This window comes from Protopterus annectens, chromosome 3.part1 (assembly GCF_019279795.1).
Source record: "Protopterus annectens isolate FY-2018-M chromosome 3.part1, PAN1.0, whole genome shotgun sequence".
NCBI lineage: Eukaryota > Metazoa > Chordata > Ceratodontiformes > Protopteridae > Protopterus > Protopterus annectens.
Genome location: NC_056732.1, coordinates 696,119,504 through 696,139,369, shown reverse-complemented (window position 1 = coordinate 696,139,369; position 19,866 = coordinate 696,119,504).

Sequence of the window (19,866 nt, the reverse complement as noted above, 5' to 3'; positions counted from 1 at the left end):
CTGAAGAGCACACAAAAATGGTATGCCCCATACTAAGGGGAAAAGGAGGGGCAGATACCCCAGGAATTACCTCAGTGTCACTGCTCGACAGAGGCACAGCAAAATAATGGGTATAGTTCCCCATACTAAAGGGGTGGCTTAAGCCACAAAACAATGGGCTAGGCTTATAAATGCCCTCGGGCAGATAGCCTAGTATGAACCTATGAACCTATGAACCTAATCAAACCTGTTTGCTTTGTTTGAAACAGTCACCAAGGCCACTGTCAAGGGGTAGGAGGTCCACACAGCCTACCTGGACCTTGCATAAGCCTTGGATACAATACCCCACTTGTGCATTCTAGGGAAGCTCACCAGTGTACATATTAACCCCTATGTCACTATGGGTATTGCACAGTGGCTCAAGGGCAGAACACACATGGTAGAATTGCTGGAGCCATGTCAGCCTCCAACCTGGTACAAGTGGTGTCCCACAAGGCACAGCCCTAGGAGCTGTCATGTTCATTATATATTTGTCATAGGTACAGGCCAACATGGAAGTACTGTGGCTCAGCAAGTCGCAGGTGACTGCAGACCGAACACCATAATCAACTCAACAGCTAACACACGCATCCTCCAAATGGGACTCTTGCAAACACATGACTTGTGCCACAGCCATGGCCTCAACGTGAATGACAGAAAGAGTATAGTCATCCCTTTGTCAAACACTAAGTGACCACAATGTACCACATATGTGTTAATCCAGTAAGTGCAGACCAAGGAATTATGGACCTTGGGGTACAGGTTGATAGCATTCTACCATTTGACAACAACATGGATAAAGTGGTTAGGTAAGCATGTTATATGGGCCACATCATCATGGGATCCACATGTAGGCCAGGGAGGACATTGTGCCCCTTTACTCATCCCTCATCATGCCCATAATTGACTATGATGAACCTGTCGGCATGCACCTTACCAGACACCTGCAGCAACTGGGGCTACCACATATGTACCTCGACAAGGGGATCAAAGTGCTCAAACAGATGCCACATACTGACTGGTTAAAGTAGCAGCAGCTCTACTCAGTGACATACTGCCTCTTCATAGGCAATCTGTGCCTGACATAGAAGGCCAGGTCATACCCTCACGTAATGGCCATGCTGCATCTCAGAATATCCAGATCCCACCAGGATACATGCTGGAAATACTTGAACCTCAGGAGTGATATACATAGGACATGGTGGAGGGGCACATTCACAACTCAGAGGCTCCCTTCATTCCTGATTATTATCCCAATAGAGGTTAGGGGGACTGACTCAGTGACTATCTTCAAGAGCGATATTAATGACTGGATGTGACATTGTAGGGTTACCCTGGGTATCACTTATGTGTCACTGTGAGAAAGAGGCACAGTATACTAACCTTGGAAAAGGGCATAGCAAGACAGATTCACAATGCATGTTGAAAGGCACGCACATTCTGGCTAGGTGGATACATGCCCTGGGCAGATATCCCTGTACGAACCTATGGACCTATGTCTCTTTTTCACCATTGGCCCTATGTGCTGTCAATCACCAATGTAATCTCAATACTCGGTAGCATGTGCAAAGGTCAGTTGTCAGTCACCTCTATGGTACAGTTGTGGAATATGTGTGTCATGTAGTAATGTCACAGCTGCCACATGTACACAGTCAACCCTATCCCCTACCCATTGATGTACATCACATGTATGAGATGGAAACACATGGCCAAACTGTGACAACAACATACAAGTCAGTCAGATGCATGGACACATATGACTCAGTCATTGTCCATGCCACCACAGCTGATGTGGGATGTCGCTCACTGGGATACATGATAGGGAACATGGAAGGGATCACTGAGCAAGTGACACAGGCTGGTAGACCCTGACCTTGGTTGGCATCAGACCCTCACCAGGGATTCCGACAAATTACTGAATGCTAATGAATAAGTGTAGCTACAACACCCTAGCTGAATGGTTCTTAGCATGCAGTCACTGCATTGCTATGGAATACTGTCTTACCACTCCCACAACAGGTGAGAACATGCAGCTCCTGTACATTAACAACATGTAGACTTTATGCCCCAGACCAGGTGTGCATCCCTCACTACTAGGCTGATAGCATCTACATCTCACACTGTATATACACATCCCACATGCAGCATCTGCACAGAAGACCACGGTCATGATGTTACCCTGTGCAAATACCATGTATTCACATGTGGCAGGCATCACACATGGTAACTATTGAAAGTCACAGGTACATATGTGTATTTGGCACACACATACATCATGTGTTCATTGCCATAACCGGTGTAATCAATGTCATGCATTATTGTGAGGGACAACCCACACACATGGGCATTCTGTGTGTGCACAACACACATGGCATGTCTGTAATCAAAAGCCATACATAATTGTGATATCATTTAGAAAGGGGTATGTGCATCCTGTAGTGTGTTTTCCCAGTTGCCAAAAGGGATATATCAATCATACACACTTACCCCCCTTTACACACACTTGCTGGATTCAAACCCCTACCTAACTATGTTAAGATGCTAGAGACGGACGCATTAGCACAGCGCACTATTCGCATTACTGGGGGATTTTCTTTCCCCTGATATACTTATAGGGTGCTGACATCATCAGAGTTTAGAAAGTGGAATGATCATCCTCTGGTATGTTTTCCCAGTTGCCAAAAGGGATGTTTCTTTCATACACACTTACCCCCCTTCACACACACTTGCCACCTGCTGGATTCAAACCCCTACCTAACTATGTTATGACACTACAGACGGACGCATTAGCACAGCGCGTTATTCAGATTACTGAGAGAATCCTTTTCTCCAATATACTTATAGGGTGCTGACATCATCAGAGTCTAGAAAGTGGAATGATCATCCTCTGGTGTGTTTTCCCAGTTGCCAAAAGGGATGTTTCTTTCATACACACTTACCCCCTTCACACACACTTGCCACCTGCTGGATTCAAACCCCTACCTAACTATGTTATGACACTACAGACGGACGCATTAGCACGGCGCGCTATTCGGATTACTGAGAGAATCCTTTTCTCCAATATACTTATAGGGTGCTGACATAATCAGAGTCTAGAAAGTGGAATGATCATCCTCTGGTGTGTTTTCCCAGTTGCCAAAAGGGATGTTTCTTTCATACATACTTACACACACACTTACCCCCCTTCACACACACTTGCTACCTGCTGGTTTCAAACCCCTACCTAGCTATGTTATGACACTACAGACGGACGCATTAGCACGGCGCGCTATGCGGATTACTGAGAGAATTCTTTTCTCCAATATACTTATAGGGTGCTGACATCATCAGAGTCTAGAAAGTGGAATGATCATCCTCTGGTGTGTTTTCCCAGTTGCCAAAAGGGATGTTTCTTTCATACACACTTACACCCCTTCACACACACATTTGCCACCTGCTGGATTCAAAACCCTACCTAACTATGTTATGACACTACAGACAGACGCATTAGCAAGGCGTGCATTAGCACGGCGCGCTATTCGGATTACTGAGAAAGTGGAATGATCATCCTCTGGTGTGTTTTCCCAGTTGCCAAAAGGGATGTTTCTTTCATACACACTTACACCCCTTCACACACACATTTGCCACCTGCTGGATTCAAAACCCTACCTAACTATGTTATGACACTACAGACAGACGCATTAGCAAGGCGTGCATTAGCACGGCACGCTATTCGGATTACTGAGAGAATCCTTTTCTCCAATATACTTATAGGGTGCTTACATGATCAGTGTCTAGAAAGGGGGATGAGCATCCTCTGGTGTGTTTTCACATTTGCTAGGGGTAACATTTGGACCAAGTGTGTGAGCATGCCCAGTTCAGCCTTCCCGTGGCATGTTGTGTGAAAGATGTCTCATTTATCTAAGTGTGTGAGCATGCCCAGTGTGGGCTTTACATATGTTGAACTCTGCAGCCCATCACATTTGTGGATGAGTGTGACCTTCAACAAATACCTCCAGTTTATGGTTGTGTGTTCTGTGCCATGTTGTGTAGTTACTGTCCGAATGCTTTTGTGTGAACAAAACAGGGAGTATACTGTGCCTGCAGGTTTTGCATGGGATACTTTGCACACAATTGTCAACATCCGTTCATACTGACCTAACACTGTAGCACTGTCTAGTGTAGTGTTTCAGTACTTTCACTGTGGTGGTCAGTATCCTGGGCTTTAGTCCTATCACTGCTTTACATTTCCATAGTGTGCACAACAGCCTGGTTAGGGTCCAGTTGTGCACATCTGCACAAAGGCAGTACCTCTACAGACCCTGTTAATTGCTGCCCCATAAGCTTAACAAGTGTAGTCTGCAAATCTATGGAGAGGATCATAATTGAGCTCATAAACAAAGATATAGGGGACATGCAGACATTGTACCCATCCCATTTTGGCTTGGTCAGGGGCAGATCATGCGTTTTGTACTGGGTTGACATCTTCAAATTGGTCACTTAGGCCATTGTTGGGGAAAGGCAGTCCATACAGCCTACCTTGGCCTTGCAAACACTTTCAACACAATACCCCACTCAGGTATTGTGGAAAACCCTAACAACTGAAATGTAAACCCATATGTCACAAGATGGGTTGCAAACTGGCTTAAGGACGGGACCCACAGGGTTAGAGTTGCTAGCACTATGTTAGACTCCAGGCTGGTCACAGGTGGTGTCACACAGGGCTCAGTCCTTGGCCCCCATTGTTTGTCATGTACTTCCCAGAAGTACAGGCCAACATGGGAGGACTTTGGATGACAATGTTAGCAGATGACTGCACACTGGGCACCATAGTGGACAGTGCATGACACACAGATATCCTTCAGAAGGGACTCACAATAACTGATAGCTGGTGCCAGGGCCATGGCCTGAAGTCAAAGTGCACAACATGTGTAGACATACCCTTCAGGAAAAGCAAGGTGACCCCAAGCTACCATATAGGTGGCAATCCTCTAAGCACAGAGGAGGTTATCATGGACCTGGGGACCCAGGTTGACAGTCGCCATTCTTCTGAGACTCACATTGCTAAAGTGGCTAGGAAGACCTTCTACATTGCCCACCTGATCAGGATGGGATTCACATCCAGATCTAGTGGGTCATTGTTCCCCTGTACTCTTCACTTATCAGACCGGTGATCGAGTCGAATGCCCTATTCTGGCTGTATCTCACCCAACATCTGCAGCAATTGGAGACACCCTGACTGTCCCCACCTAAAGGATCAAGGAACCCCAACAGCTGTCATATGCTGCCAGATTGAAGACACTCACACTCTATTCACTCACATACCGTCTGCTTAGAGGTGACATGTGCCTGACATGCGAGGCCATGTCCAAACAGAGATTAATGGACATGCTCCACCTCAGACTCAGAAGATCCACCTGAACCACTAGTGCAGGTGACTTACACCTTAGCAGGGATGTATGTTGGACATGTTGGAGGGATGGAGTTATCACTGGAGACTCCCTATGCTGTGGAATACAATCCTGGTCCATTTGAGGCAGAGCACCTTGCTGGCTGTGTTCAAGAGGTATCTTGACCTAATGCTAGTCGGAGAATGTGTCTGTCCATCAACACATTGTGCGTTTAGTTTGACATGTCATATGTCTTGTTTAGTATACTGTGCCTCTGTCTACCTGTGACATAACATTGATACCCAGGGTAAACCTCCCATCTCCCATCCACTCATTAGGATTCCTGTTGAGGGACTCAACCAGTGTCTCTATGGACAACCTGTACTGGTAGTTTACTCATGTGTGGGGTGGCTTCTGTGTTTTGGATAATGCAGTACAGCCTGTCCTATATATGTCAGTGCTGGGGTTCAGGTCCCTCATGTGCATAGCTCCCTGCCATTCAGATTGTACAAGGTGCAGCATGTGCATTGATTCCAGCTTGGACATGGCTTTCTACATCAGGCACAGCTTGCATCTGGGTGGACAGCATGGCAGTGTGTGGAGCTGCACTCTGTTTAATCAGACTACACATTACATGTGTTCCAGCTCTGTCATACTCCTGGTGAGGTACTGTTGTGGACTTTACAGGTGCTGGATGTGTGTGCATGAGGTACACCCACAGGGGCTGTTGTGGTCATTTCTAATGCTGATGAAAGATAACTGCAGAACCAGAATGACCTCCCCTTAGCTAGATGTCAGACAGCATGGACCATACAATCACAACTGAAAACAGGACCCTCTCCACAAAGGGAAAGTGTCCTGTCTGGTGGACCCCAGCCATAAACAAACTGTATGACAGATGAGGGTTACTAATGCAAGACAGAGCTACATCTCCAAAAGGGAAGACAGCTGTGATCAGCACTAGTAGAAAGCTACATTATCTCATAAAGACATGCAAGGTCAACTTGGGGACATAAATCACCAAAGACAATGAAGGTAACCACACTGCTTTCTTCAGTTATGTCAGACACCTGGTTGTGAACCCTCGGATATGCTCAGAGTTGGTACACAACAACATATATTCCAGTGACCTGACAGATATTGGCAACATTCCGGACAGCTTCAGTGCGATTTACCCCTCCTCACCCCCAAAACAAGATAGTTATCACTGCTGTATGTAACCTCACTGTCATCTTGGATGTCCATGTGAGAGCCACACTCAGCAAAGACAAGTACACAGCATCCATGGGACCTGCTGGTATCTCCAGTTGCATGCTATGTGAACTCCAGAAGGGGCTGGACCCATATATACAACTGCTATTTAACCTTAGTCTTGCTACAGGATATGTACCTGAACACTGGCATACGGCAACAGTGGTCCCACTCCACAAGGGAGATGCCTCAACAGACCATGGCAACTACCACCACACAGGCTTAACCAGCCTTGTCTGCAAAGATATGGGAGGAGTCATGGAGCTCTTACACAGACACATTACTGATCTACAGACCCTTGTTCCCACCTAGTTCAGCTTTGTACAGGGCAGATCCTGCCTTTTGCACCTTTGCACCCGAAAAGTACCTACCATGAAGAACAGGGTTTTTCAACACATGTCATATGCTTCCAGAATAGAGGAAGTCCAGCTTTGTTCAGTGTCACACCGCATACTTACAGGTGACCTATGCCTGACATACAAGACCATGTCCAATCAGGATTTGGTGGACATGCTCCACTGCAAGCAATCCAAATCCACCAGAGCCATGAGAGCTGAGTATTTGATCCTCAGCACATACATGTATAGGACATGCTAGAGGGACAGAGTCATAACTCAGAGGCATCTCACACTCTAGCAGAGTATCCCAGTTCATGTTTGACAGAGTCCCTCACTGACTCTCTTCAGGAGACATCTGGACAACTGCATATGAGACGGAGGCACAGACTAGACAGAGACACAGTCATGTTATTCAATTACGTAAGGGGGTCATAATGTGTCACTACTAAGTCAGAGGCACAATATTCAGAATTTATTCTGTACACTTATTACCACTATAAGGGGTGGCAATAGCCACATCACTATGGCTAGGCTTATACATGCACTAGGGCAGATAGCCTAGTAGTACACTATGACACTATGAAACACCAGTGATTGTGTAGCTATTGTCAATCAAACAGTATGATGTGGCTTGGGGGGCTTGATATCTCCCTGTATTCCAACATTGTTTTGTCTATTCCTTCTAGCATGTCTAGGGATCAGTTGCTAGTGTCCTCTCCTGCTCAGCTGGTGAACCTGGGAATATTGAGGCACTGTTACAGTTGCCTCATGTACACTGACAACCCTCTCCTTCTGCCATAAAACACACATACATGTGAGAGATGCAACTATATAGCCAAAGTGGAGGCTGAGCTCTCTCAACATAGGACTAGCAAGACCAGAGAGAGGGTGAAGGTAACCACACACACATCTTTAATTCAGTCTCACATGGCACTGTCACAACTTAAGATCATACACATAGACACACAGAGACACTCTCGGTGGCTCTGATCAGAAGTCTACCAGAATGGCGGTGGCCACCACAGCAGACACTCACACAACTGCCTCCACAGGGCACAGCACATGCAACACATTGACCACAGAGTCGGTGTGCCAAACAGTCACAGCCCTTAAGGCCAAACACAATGCCAGACACACTTGTCATAGGTGACTCCATAGTCAGACACACTGATGTCCCACTCACCAGATCAGGTACAGAGGAGGTCACAGTAAGCTGCCTATCGGGCACTGGAATCCACCACATAATGCAAGCACTCAGGTCACTAAACTGCAAGTACAGGTCTGACCCAGTCATAATCCATGCTGGTGTGAACGACCTGAGATGTACCTCCCTGGACTACATGGAAAGAGACATAGAGGATCCCTCTGATTATGTAGGCCAGGCAGGTATGACCCTGACCTTCGGCAGTATCCTACCTTCACCAAGTATGATGCCACATAAACAGAGACAAGATGATCAGCTGTAGTATTTTGCTTAGACTATGGTGTCATTCTAAGGGGTCCAATGTCTGTCTGCCTGGAATGACATGCTGGACAGCCCATGGTGATTTGCAAGGGACGGCTTGCACCTGTCACCCCTGGGCTTCGGATTTCAGATGATGCTCTTGCCACCCCCATTGTGCCTTTTTTATGCAAGATTCAGATTCTACACCTACCACCCTAGAACACAGTAAAGGAAAGACACTAAGGCTAATGCTGCTCAATGCCCAAGGTCTCAACCTCAAGCTGCACACACTCTATGCCCTTCTCAGTATGTAGCACATTGATGTCTGTGCTGTGCCTGAAACCTGGTTCACAGCTTCTGACAGCACCCCGGCACTATCGGGTGTTACCTCATATCATGCACCAGCATCCCGACAACACCAAGAAGGATGGTGGGTGTCCATATTCATCAAGGACACCCTCACCTCATGGTTGGTGGCAACACACAATGCATCGGAGACCATCCAGGTGCCAGTGACCGTAGGCAAGACTGCTCTGCAGTTTGTAGCATGTTACATGCCACCCGCTCAAACTCAGGTACCTCACACAGCTATCCTGCAAACACTGAAGGGGATAAATGTATCTCCAAACACCATCCTACTGGGTGATTCCAACTATCCACATATAGACTGGGATCACTAATCATGCCACAACACTCTAACACAAAGGTTCCAAGAGTTCATACACTGAAATGCCATGGAACAACTGGTCCCAATCCCCTCAAGTGGAGGCAACATACTAGAACACATCATCACGGACATGGGGTCACACTGTTCAACACCAGACGTATACCTATCATTGGTGAGATCAGATCATGGACTACTCTCAGTGGGAGTCCACATCCCACCCACACCCCAGATGGGAAAAGAAACGGTAAGACCTTCTCAAATGCCGACTTCACATTTCTGAGGACTGGTGTGGTCTCTTTCAAGGCCCCCAGGCCAGCGGACACCATTACCCAAGCCACTGTATCACTTAGAAATGCCTTCTACCAGCACCTCCAGGACTGCATGGTTCAGGCAATCCCAAATAATAATGACTCTTTGTACCACAGGCAAGCATCCAGTCTGGTGGACCCTAGCCATAAACAAGCTGTACAACACAAGGAAGGAGCTACTACAAGATAGAGCGTAATCTGTAGGGGGGAAGACACCCCTGCTCATTGTGAGTAAAACACTGGGTTCCCCCATACAATCATCCGAGGCATGTTTTGAGAGTAAACCCACTCAGGACTCCAGGGACAATCATGAGGCCTTTTTTACCTATGTTTGAAACCTGGGAGGAAACTCCCAGATATGCTCAGACTTAGTTCAGAATGATGTTGATATCACTGCACCTACAGACATTGGCAACATACTGGCTGACAGGTTCAGTGCAGATTTCTCCCCCCCTCCCCCCAACTAGGGGGGTATGTAAACCAGAGGATTGTAGCCCCCCAAACATCTCCACTGCTGGGGTGGGAACTGCTCAATCCAAGGCAGAAAACACTTTATCCATGGGACCAGATGGTGTCCCCAGTTGTGTGCTCCATGAACTTAATGAGTAATTACACCCGCAGTTAGGGCAGCTGTTTAATCTTAGCCTCACCTCAGGATATGTTCCCAAGGAGTGGCATACAGCAATGGTGGACCCACTTCACAAAGGAGATGCCTCCACCAACCCCAGAAACTACCATCCAATCAGCTTGACAAGCCTGTTCTGCTAAGCTATGGAGAGGATCATAATGGGAATTCTAAATGAAGACATAGGGGACTTGCAGACATTGGATCCAATCCAGTTTGGCTTTGTCAAGGGCAGATCATGCCTTTTAAACTTGGTTGACTTTTTCAAAACACTCACCCAGGCCATTGACGTGGGCAAGGCAGTCCACACAGCCTACCTTGACCTGGCAAAGGCTTTCGACACAATACCCCACTCAGGTATCATTGAAAACATCACCAGCTTAATTGTGAACCCATACATCACAGCATGGGTTGCAAACTGCCTAAGTGACGGAACACACAGGGTCAAAGTTGCTGGTGCCAGTTCACACTCCAGAGCTGTCACAAGTGGTGTCCCACAGGGCTCAGTCCTGGGCCCACATTTGTTCAGTATCTACTTTTCAGAAGTACGAGCAAACACAGGAGGATTATGGCTGACAACGTTTGAAGATGACTGCAAACTGGGAAGCATAGTTGGAAACCCATCTGACACAGACATCCTTCAGAAGGGTCTCATAGACACAGATAACTGGTGCCATGGCCATGGCCTTACATTAAACACTAAACAATGTATAGCCATACCCTTCAGGAAGAACAAGGTTACCACTACTTCCCATCTAGGTGGCAATCCTCTAAGCACAATGTAGGTTATCAGGGACCTGGGCACCCAGGTTGACAGTGAACTTTTGTTTGACACTCACATTGCCAGGGTAGTTTGGAAGGCCTTCTACATTGGCCACCTCATCATGCAGTGATTCACATCTAGATCAAGGGAGGTCATCGTTCCCCTGTACTCATCACACCAATGATTGCATACAATGCCCCATTCAGATTGGATGGGCCCACAAATTCCTCGACAGGAGGTGAAAGGGTCTCAAACATATTTCTTATGCTGCCCGACTGAAGGAATTACAGCTGTATTCAGTCGCTTACTGACTGCTCAGAGGTGACCTGTGCCTGACATACAAGGCTATGTCCAACCCAGAATTAATGAACATGCTTCACCTCAAGACCTCTACATCCATCAGAACTACAAGGGCAGGAGACCTAAACCTCAACACAGATATTAATAGGATGTGCTGGAGGGACAGATTCATCACCCAGAGAGTCCATATGGTGTGGAACAACATCCTGGTACATGTGAGGCTGAGCACCTCACTGGCTTTGTTCAAGTGAGATCTTGACCAATGGATGGGAGATTGCAGGTATACCCCAGGGATAACCTCAGTATCACTGCTTGACAGAGGCACAGCAAAATAATGGGCATATTATCCATCAACTTGCAGGGGTGGCAGAAGCCACAAAACTCTGGGCTAGGCTTATTAATGCCCTAGGGCAGATAGCCTAGTATGAACCTATGAACCTATGGACATAGGCCTGGGGCAGTTCCTGCTATTAGGACAGTGGTCTGCAGCAGGCTATATAGTAGTAGTCGGTTTTAGCCATTGGTTTTGACCATGGCTATTCCATGTTGCTTCTTGTTGTGGTACAAACATGGGTGTGTGGTTATCCATGCTATTTATTGCTAGTCACCCTCATTTTGTATCTTGTTCCATGTTTTTGCACATGTACATCACTGTATGACGTGCAGCTGTTTCCGCAGGGTCATATGCGTGGATATGGATGTTAGTTGGGGTTCTCAGGTGTGCATATTGTACATGATATTACATTACTTAACACATGGCATTCATGCCTCAGGTGGTGCTGCAGGGCCACCTCTGTCGGATACACATACTACACTCCCTGTACGTTTGGAAGCAGGTTGTGTCATGTTAGGCATCCCTGTTACTGTATGAGTGAGTCAGAGCGGGTATCAGTCCCAGTGTTCCTACTGACCAAGCATATGTGCTATCGTTGCCTCTTTGCCAAGGCCAGGGCATACTGGGCATGCCTCCTTCTGCCTACTGGGACAAGGTCAGGTTGTTCCTCCTCCGAGTCACCCCCTGCCTGTGGTGGCCTTGGCAATAGTGGGGGGATGTTTGGCCCAGCCCTGTGCTGGTCCTGCTGCAGCTGTTTCCGCAGGATCATATTATGTAGCATAGCACATATCATGATCATTTGGGTACATGTAGTTGGTGTGCACTGCAAAGCTCCACCAGATGTGTCCAGACACCGGAACCGTGACTTGAGCAGCCCAAACACACGCTCTATGATATTACGTGTTTGTGCGTGTGCCTCATTATGGCGTTCCTGTTCAGGTGTGTGTGCATTTCTGATGGGTGTCATCAGCCACGGCTCAAGTGCATAACCTGCATCCCCCCACTAGGTGTCCGTGTGGGAAGTCCCCATTGGCAAATGATTGGTACAGCTGCGTCAGATGCCAGATGTGGGAATCGTGGTAGCTCCCAGGGCAGCCAGCACACACATTCATTATTATGCCCTGGGCATCACACACGACCTGGCAGTTGATGGAGGGGTATCCCTTGCGGTTCATGTAGACTCTACTCCGCTCACCGGCTGGTGCTTTGATGCGTATGTGCGTGCAGTCTATTGCACCCAGCAACTCAGGGTATCCCGCTATTTGCTGGAAGAGACGCATATTGCTGGCCACAACCTCACGGTCATTAGGGACATATATATGATCACTGACATGTGGTGACATGGCATCCAGGAACTGGTGCAGTACCCTGGAGGCTGATGCCTGTGATATCCCCATCATATCGCCAGTTGGTCTCTGGAAGGTACCTGTTGCTAGTATTCTTAGGCCAACACATACCTTGGTTTTCACTGGGATGGGTTCCCCTCTGTTGGTTCTGTGTGTGAGGCGTGGCCTGCACAGCTCAACAATCTGCTGCAGGAGCTCTCTGTCCACTCTATAGCGCTCTACTATCTCCAGCTCATGTAACCCATGGTAGGTGACCCTGGGCCTGTATACTCTTCTCCTTCTCCTCACTCTGGGTTGTCTGTCAGCATCTGCATTATTACCACCCTCAGCAATTCGCCTATGTCTGATTATAACAGCTATGGCAGCCCCTAGCATTTCTGCTCTGAGTTCAGCTTTTTTCAGTTTTCAATTCTGATAGCTTACTTTCTTGCAGTATCTGTTGTGAGAAACAGCATGCACTGCTCTTTGCAGTGTATTAAGTGCTGGGTTGGGCTTCTAGTCTGTCTGCATAATTGCCTGCTTCCAATTGTTTCCACCAATTAACTCCAGCAGTATTCCCTGGCAGTTTCCATGTATTTTGGTTGTTTCCTGTTTCCTCTCTGTTTCCTGAAGGGGAGCAATGTGCACACCAGCTTAAACACGCTCACAGTCACTTAAACGCGCGTACACATCCCTACACGGTGTTACACGCGCGCACACATCCTTACACGGTGTTAGCTAGGCTGATTCATGCTAAAACGCGCGCACACTGCCTTACACACATGCACGCCCGCGCAAACCGTTGTAAACAGTTTGCAACATGCTCCCACATGTTGAACCTGCCTTACACGCGCGCACACGCGCGCATGCACGTATATCAAGAAAGTTTGAGTGTAGGGATAGCGTATACCCTCAATTTCTTGACTTTCCTAGTGTTCTGTTGAGACACACCTCCCTCCCTGATGTCTGTCTGTCATCTGTTACCTTACATTGCCCTCCAATCTGGTACATTTCTTTCTATCCTTCCCCCTCCGTGATGTCACCTACCTCTTACTCTGTTCCTCCCCCTTCTCTAAGTCTTACACTACTCAGAAAGTGCTCATTACCTATGTGGCAGTGTGATTCAGTATTGTAACCCTCATTTACATAGGATTGCCTAGTAATGACTAGTTACATGTCTTACACGGAGCTTCCCCCCCTTGACAACCACTAAACGGAGGCCATATTGTTTTTGGTCTGCAAGTCCCTCCATTGACATTTCATGTAATACATAAATCCCACAATTGTGGGTTTCTAAGCTTCGGTTTTCAGTTTTAGGTAGCGCACCCCATTTGCACGGGTGTGCGCTGCAGTTAAACACATAAATCCCGTGAAAAAAAAAAGTTATATAACTTATTTTTGCAACACTTTTTCCTGCCAATGGCCACATATTTGGCCATTGGCATGCTTAATTAAACATATGCACCCTTTATTTGGAGCTGACATAGCTCCGTTTTTAATTTTGCAGAAATGTACTCAGTTGTCAGCTGAGTACATTTCTGCAGCTAACACGTCCGTTACACGGACTGGTTTCTGCTTCGTGGATCGCTCAAATACCTCATTTGCATATCTTTGAGCTGCAAATGAGGTATTGAGCATTTCCACGCCCAGTCCGTGTAAGAGACGTGTTAGCTGTCTCTTACACGGAGATTTGGGCTGTTCCTGAATCAGGAGGCTTACACGGAGGCTTACACTACTCTTGAACTCCGTGTAAGCCTTCCTGAATCTGGCCCATTATCTAGTCAAGTATTCTCTGCATGGCAACAACAGAAAGGCTTTCAATGTTGGCAATTCTTTAACAGTATGCTTATTAAAGCTTACTTGCATCTTATGATCTCAGACAAGCTTAACTTATGGTCATTAAAGCATTGCTACTTAAACACAGAGCAACAGGCACTTTGAGTAATAAGCATAAATCAACAGTACAAAAATATGACAGAAATCAGACCATTCTTCAAAATCAAGGACAGATAAAAAGCCACTGTAGTACTTGTGTCTACCTTGGATGGGGGGGACACACTGCACATTTACACTTCATAACTACTCCTTACATTGCTTGGACACATCCAGAGTCACTACATGGTGGAGTGGGGTGCAACAAGTATGTCACAATTTGAAATGTCTCTGGCTGACTGTGATGGCCCTGACACATTTGTCATACCTCTCAACCTCAGAGCAAGAAATCTGGACAAAGCCATACACAGAAGTGGGACAAAGGCACAAAAATAAGGACAACTTTTAAATATTGCTCTAATAAACTTAGAAAGATAATAGAATAGGTCTTGCATTAGTATGACTTTTCTGAAGGGTATAAAATCTGAAACTCAAATGTCTGTCATTATTTTCTAACTTCAGTCTTTAGTGATTTGTCAATAATTTGCCAAAAAACACAATTTTATGAAAAATGGACCAAATGTGATGCAAAAATATAAAATAGCCACACAATACAGCTGGGAACCTGTCAAAGAAGGGACACTGTAATATTAGTACTGCTAACCTGAGCAGCTGACAAAATAAAATAATCTACATGCATTTCAAGTAATCTATAACTTTGATTGTTACAGTTATTTCTTAATTGTAAACCCTCCATGTTTTCTTCCAAAATTGCTATTTTGCTGAGGGATTATTAGGGGCAAGAGCAACATTTTGAGCCGAAATCGGGGACAGTTGAGAGTTTGGCTATGCCTAATTCTATAAAGCAATTTATTTGCATGTACCTCTCAACCTGTTAGTGCAGTAAATCTGAACAAGGCCAAATATATTGGGGGAACATATAAACAGTACTAAAAATTGCTCTTGTATAAATTGAGACAGTTGATAGAACAGCTCTTACTTTAGCATGCATTTTTCTGAAGGTTATGAAGTCTGAAACTCGGTGTATCATTATTTAGTGACTTAATTTCTAAATGATTTGCCAAGGAACTACAAATTTTATGAAGAACAAACCAAAAATAAGAAGCAAAAATCTATTCATTCTTTGAAAATCTGGACAGTTGGGAGGTATAGTTCAGCTGGGCCTGTCTGAGTTTGCTGCCCTTCCCCTCTGACAAAATCATGGTTGAATGGAGCCTCTGCAGCCATTCCAATGAACCATTACTTGGCTATTTCACTCCATTTACCATAAATACTAATGTGCATACTGCTTTACTTCTATGATGAGTTGGACTTCATTTGAAAGTTTTATTTTGTATTTTACAGCACAAACACTAAGTCATCTACTAAACAAAGCAATGCAGTCTCACAATGAAAACTTAGCATTAAAACTTCTCTGCCCTTGAAACTCACATTCATTGAAACAGCATTGAAACCACATTCAAAGAAAATACATTTTGCCAGTGGCAGATAAAGATTAATTTTGGGCTGTTTTCAAATCATAGGCCCCTTGCATATGAAACATACATGTTCTCTTTGATACACCTTCCTCATTGTACTAAATTATATTCCTTGTACAATATATTACAGTTGTTAGAGGGCGTTTTAAATTTGTTTTGAACATTTTTCCAGTAAGCAATGAAACAAAACGCATGCACCCATAATGGCAAAACTACCCAGTTCAGAACATTTATCATAAAAGTCTACTCAGACTTCCACAGCCCACCATTATTAGTAAATATGCACAATTCTATAGTCCACTATTATCAGTAAATATGCACAACTCTGCAGTCCACCATTATCAGTAAATATGCACAATTCTACAGTCCACCATTATCAGTAAATATGCACAATTCTACAGTCCACCATTATCAGTAAATATGCACAATTCTGCAGTCCATTATCAGTAAATATGCACTATCTCTGAAGAAGTAATTGTCATCTAAATAATTCCACATTAAAGAAATCTGTAACTAATGAAGAGATTGCTGCTAGCAAACACCTTTATATTTCATGGTTTCATCGAAAAATAAAGTGTCTGTTGCCCCTCAGGAATAAATTGCCTATATTACATTAAAAAAAATGATAAGCTACTAATATTGCAAGAGGAAATGGATGGCAAACTGATAACGGACTCATAGTTAGTATCTTCACCAAGGAGAACATTCTCAGTATGGCAGCATCCACCCCTTGTGGGAGTAGAACCCACAGCCTTCTGCATCAAAAGCAAGTACACAACCTGTTGTGCTATTAACAAGGCAAACCAACTTCACTTAAGCAACACTAAACTTCTGTTCCCCTGCAGCTCTCAGCTTCTTGTAAAATCTACTCAATACTCCACTTCACAGCAAAGAAAACTGGAAAAAGCCAAAATGTATTGGGGAGGGATCAAAAGCCCAAAAACCAGGGACACAAACATTGCTTGTATAATCTTGGAAAGTTGCTAGAACCATACATTTTACTGCCAAGGTCCCTGTGCAAAACAGTCAGAGCAACATACCACTATGCCAAATCAGCTGTTTTGTAAAAGAGGAAGACTGAAACTTAAATGGCTATCATTTAGTGAATTCATTTCTCACCATAGCTGTCAACCTCTTAGTACAAAACACCTGGACAAACCCAGTAATGAGGGAATACAGCCCTCAAACATATTCAGTGAATTTAGTTCTTGCCATAGCTGTCAACCTTAGCACAAAAAACCTGGGCAAAGCCAATAATGGGGGAATACAGTCCCAAAAATAGGGACAAATTTCAAATATTCATCTTATAAACTTAGTAAATTTCTAGAATAAAAGGTTGTGTTACTGTTGTGTTACTATGTATTTTCTGAAGAACATGAAGTCTGAAATTCAAATGCCTGTCAATTTTACTGCTGACAGAATAAAAACAATTTTCAGCAGAGACCCAGGGAGAAAAACTGCAGACATGTCTTTGTAAAATGACAGGGCACCAGAGCAAATCCACACAAACATAGGGAGGAGATGCAGACTCCACACAGAAAGCACCCCAGCCAAAAATCAAACCAGAAAACCTATAGCTGTGAGGCAACAATACTACCACTGCACCATCAAATATGCAAGGAATTAAACATTCAGAAACCTGATGTCTGAAATTCAAATGCCTGTCAATTTTATTTTACATTTGTTAATCAGGACAGTCTGACTTGGAACAAAAAAAAAATTTCAGCAGAGGCCCAGGAAGAAATAATGCAGACATGTCTTTGTAACATGGGAGGACACAAAAGCAAACCCACACAAACACAGGGAGAAGATACAGACTCCACAAAGAAGGCACCCCAGCCAAGAAGCAAACCTGAGAACCTGCTGCTGTGAGGCAACAATGCTACCACTGCACCATCAAATATCAAGCATTGCAGTATTTACAAACCACAGATATTATGAGGAACAGATTAGATCAAATATGAGGTAAAAATCTGCAATTTGTTTTTTTACAAATGGTTGTGGGAAGGGAATTCAGGTCTTTAACACCTGCATACAAGGTACAGGGTTCAAGCCTGAGGTATTCCCTACCACACACACCTGTAGTAGCAAACCACAAAAACTAAATATACTGCACTAGGTGCCAAACCGTCATTATGAGAGTCCAATCAAGAGAAAATGAAGTGTAGTAGAATAAAAATATTTCAATGCATTGGCTGCATGACAGCTTAATATCTAGATGGAAACAAAAAAGGTTGTGAGGCATGAAAAAATAAATTACTTTTTTTAGATACATTAATGGAATGCCAGTCAAAATCAAGTATAAGAAAAACAAGCAGCACTCAACTCAAACCACTTCTTGCACTGCAGTTCTAATTATAATTTATATTCAGCTTTATTAAAGTAACAAGTAACATGCTGAAAGTAGAAATCTCTGATGCCCCCACTTGTAAAAATGTTCCTTATCCAAAAAAAGACCTGCTGCCTGACATCTACTTGTTTCATGGGGAAAACATTATCAAAGTAAAAAATGAAAAGCAAACAAGAAATAAGCTCAAGATACATTGCTTAAAAGGATTACTGTGCAGGTTATGGACCACGCGATTGGCATTCGGTTTACGGGTAAAGCCTGCATAGATGACTGGAAGTCTCCAAGTGTAATGAGACTCTTAAAATAATGTAATTCTGTCCTTTATTACAAATACTGACATTTGCATTTCAATACCCAAGGCTTATACATTATCTAGTTAAGTATTCTCTACATGGCAACAGAAAGGCTTTCAATGTTGGCAATTCTTTAACAGTATGCATATTAAAGCTTACTTGCATCTTGCAATCTCAGCCAAGCTTACCTGATGGTCATTAAAGTATTGCTACTTAAACACAGAGCAAAAGGCACTTTGAGTAATAAGCATAAATCAACAGTACAAAAAATATGACAGAAACCAGACCATTCTGTAAAAATCAAGGACAGATGAAAAGCCACTGTAGTACTTGTGTCTACCTTGGATGGGTGGGATTCTCTGCACATTTACACTGCATAACTACTCCTTGCCTTGCTTCGACACATCCAGAGTCACTACATGGTGGAGTGGGGTGTAACAAGTATGTCACAGTTTGAAATCTCTCTGGGTGACTTGTGATGGCCCTGACACACTTGTCATACCTCTCAACCTCAGAGCAAGAAATCTGGACAAAGCCATACAAAGAAATGGGACAAAGGCCCAAAAATAAGGACAATTTTTAAAATATTGCTCTTATAAACTTAGAAAGCTAATAGAGGTCTTGCATTAGTATAAATTTTCTGAATGGTATGAATTCTGAAACTCAAATGTCTGTCATTATTTTCTAACTTCAGTCTTTGATTATTTGTCACTAATTTGCCAAAAAAACACAATTTTATGAAAAATGGACCAAAATGTGATGTAAAAATATAAAATAGCAACACAATACAGCTGGGAACCTGTCAAAGAAGGGACACTTTAATATTAGTACTGCTAACTTGAGCAGCTGACAAAATAAAATAATCTACATGCATTTCTGAAATAAAAGTAATCTGATTATTGCAGTTATTTCTTAATTATAAACCCTCCATGTTTTCTTCCAAAATTGCTATTTTGCGGAGGGATCATTAGGGGAAGAGCAACATTTTGAGCCAAAATCAGGGACAGTTCAGAGGTTTGGCTATGCCTAATTCTATAAAGCAATTTATTTGCATGTACCTCTCAACCTGTTAATGCAATAAATCTGGACAAGGCCAAATATATTGGGGAA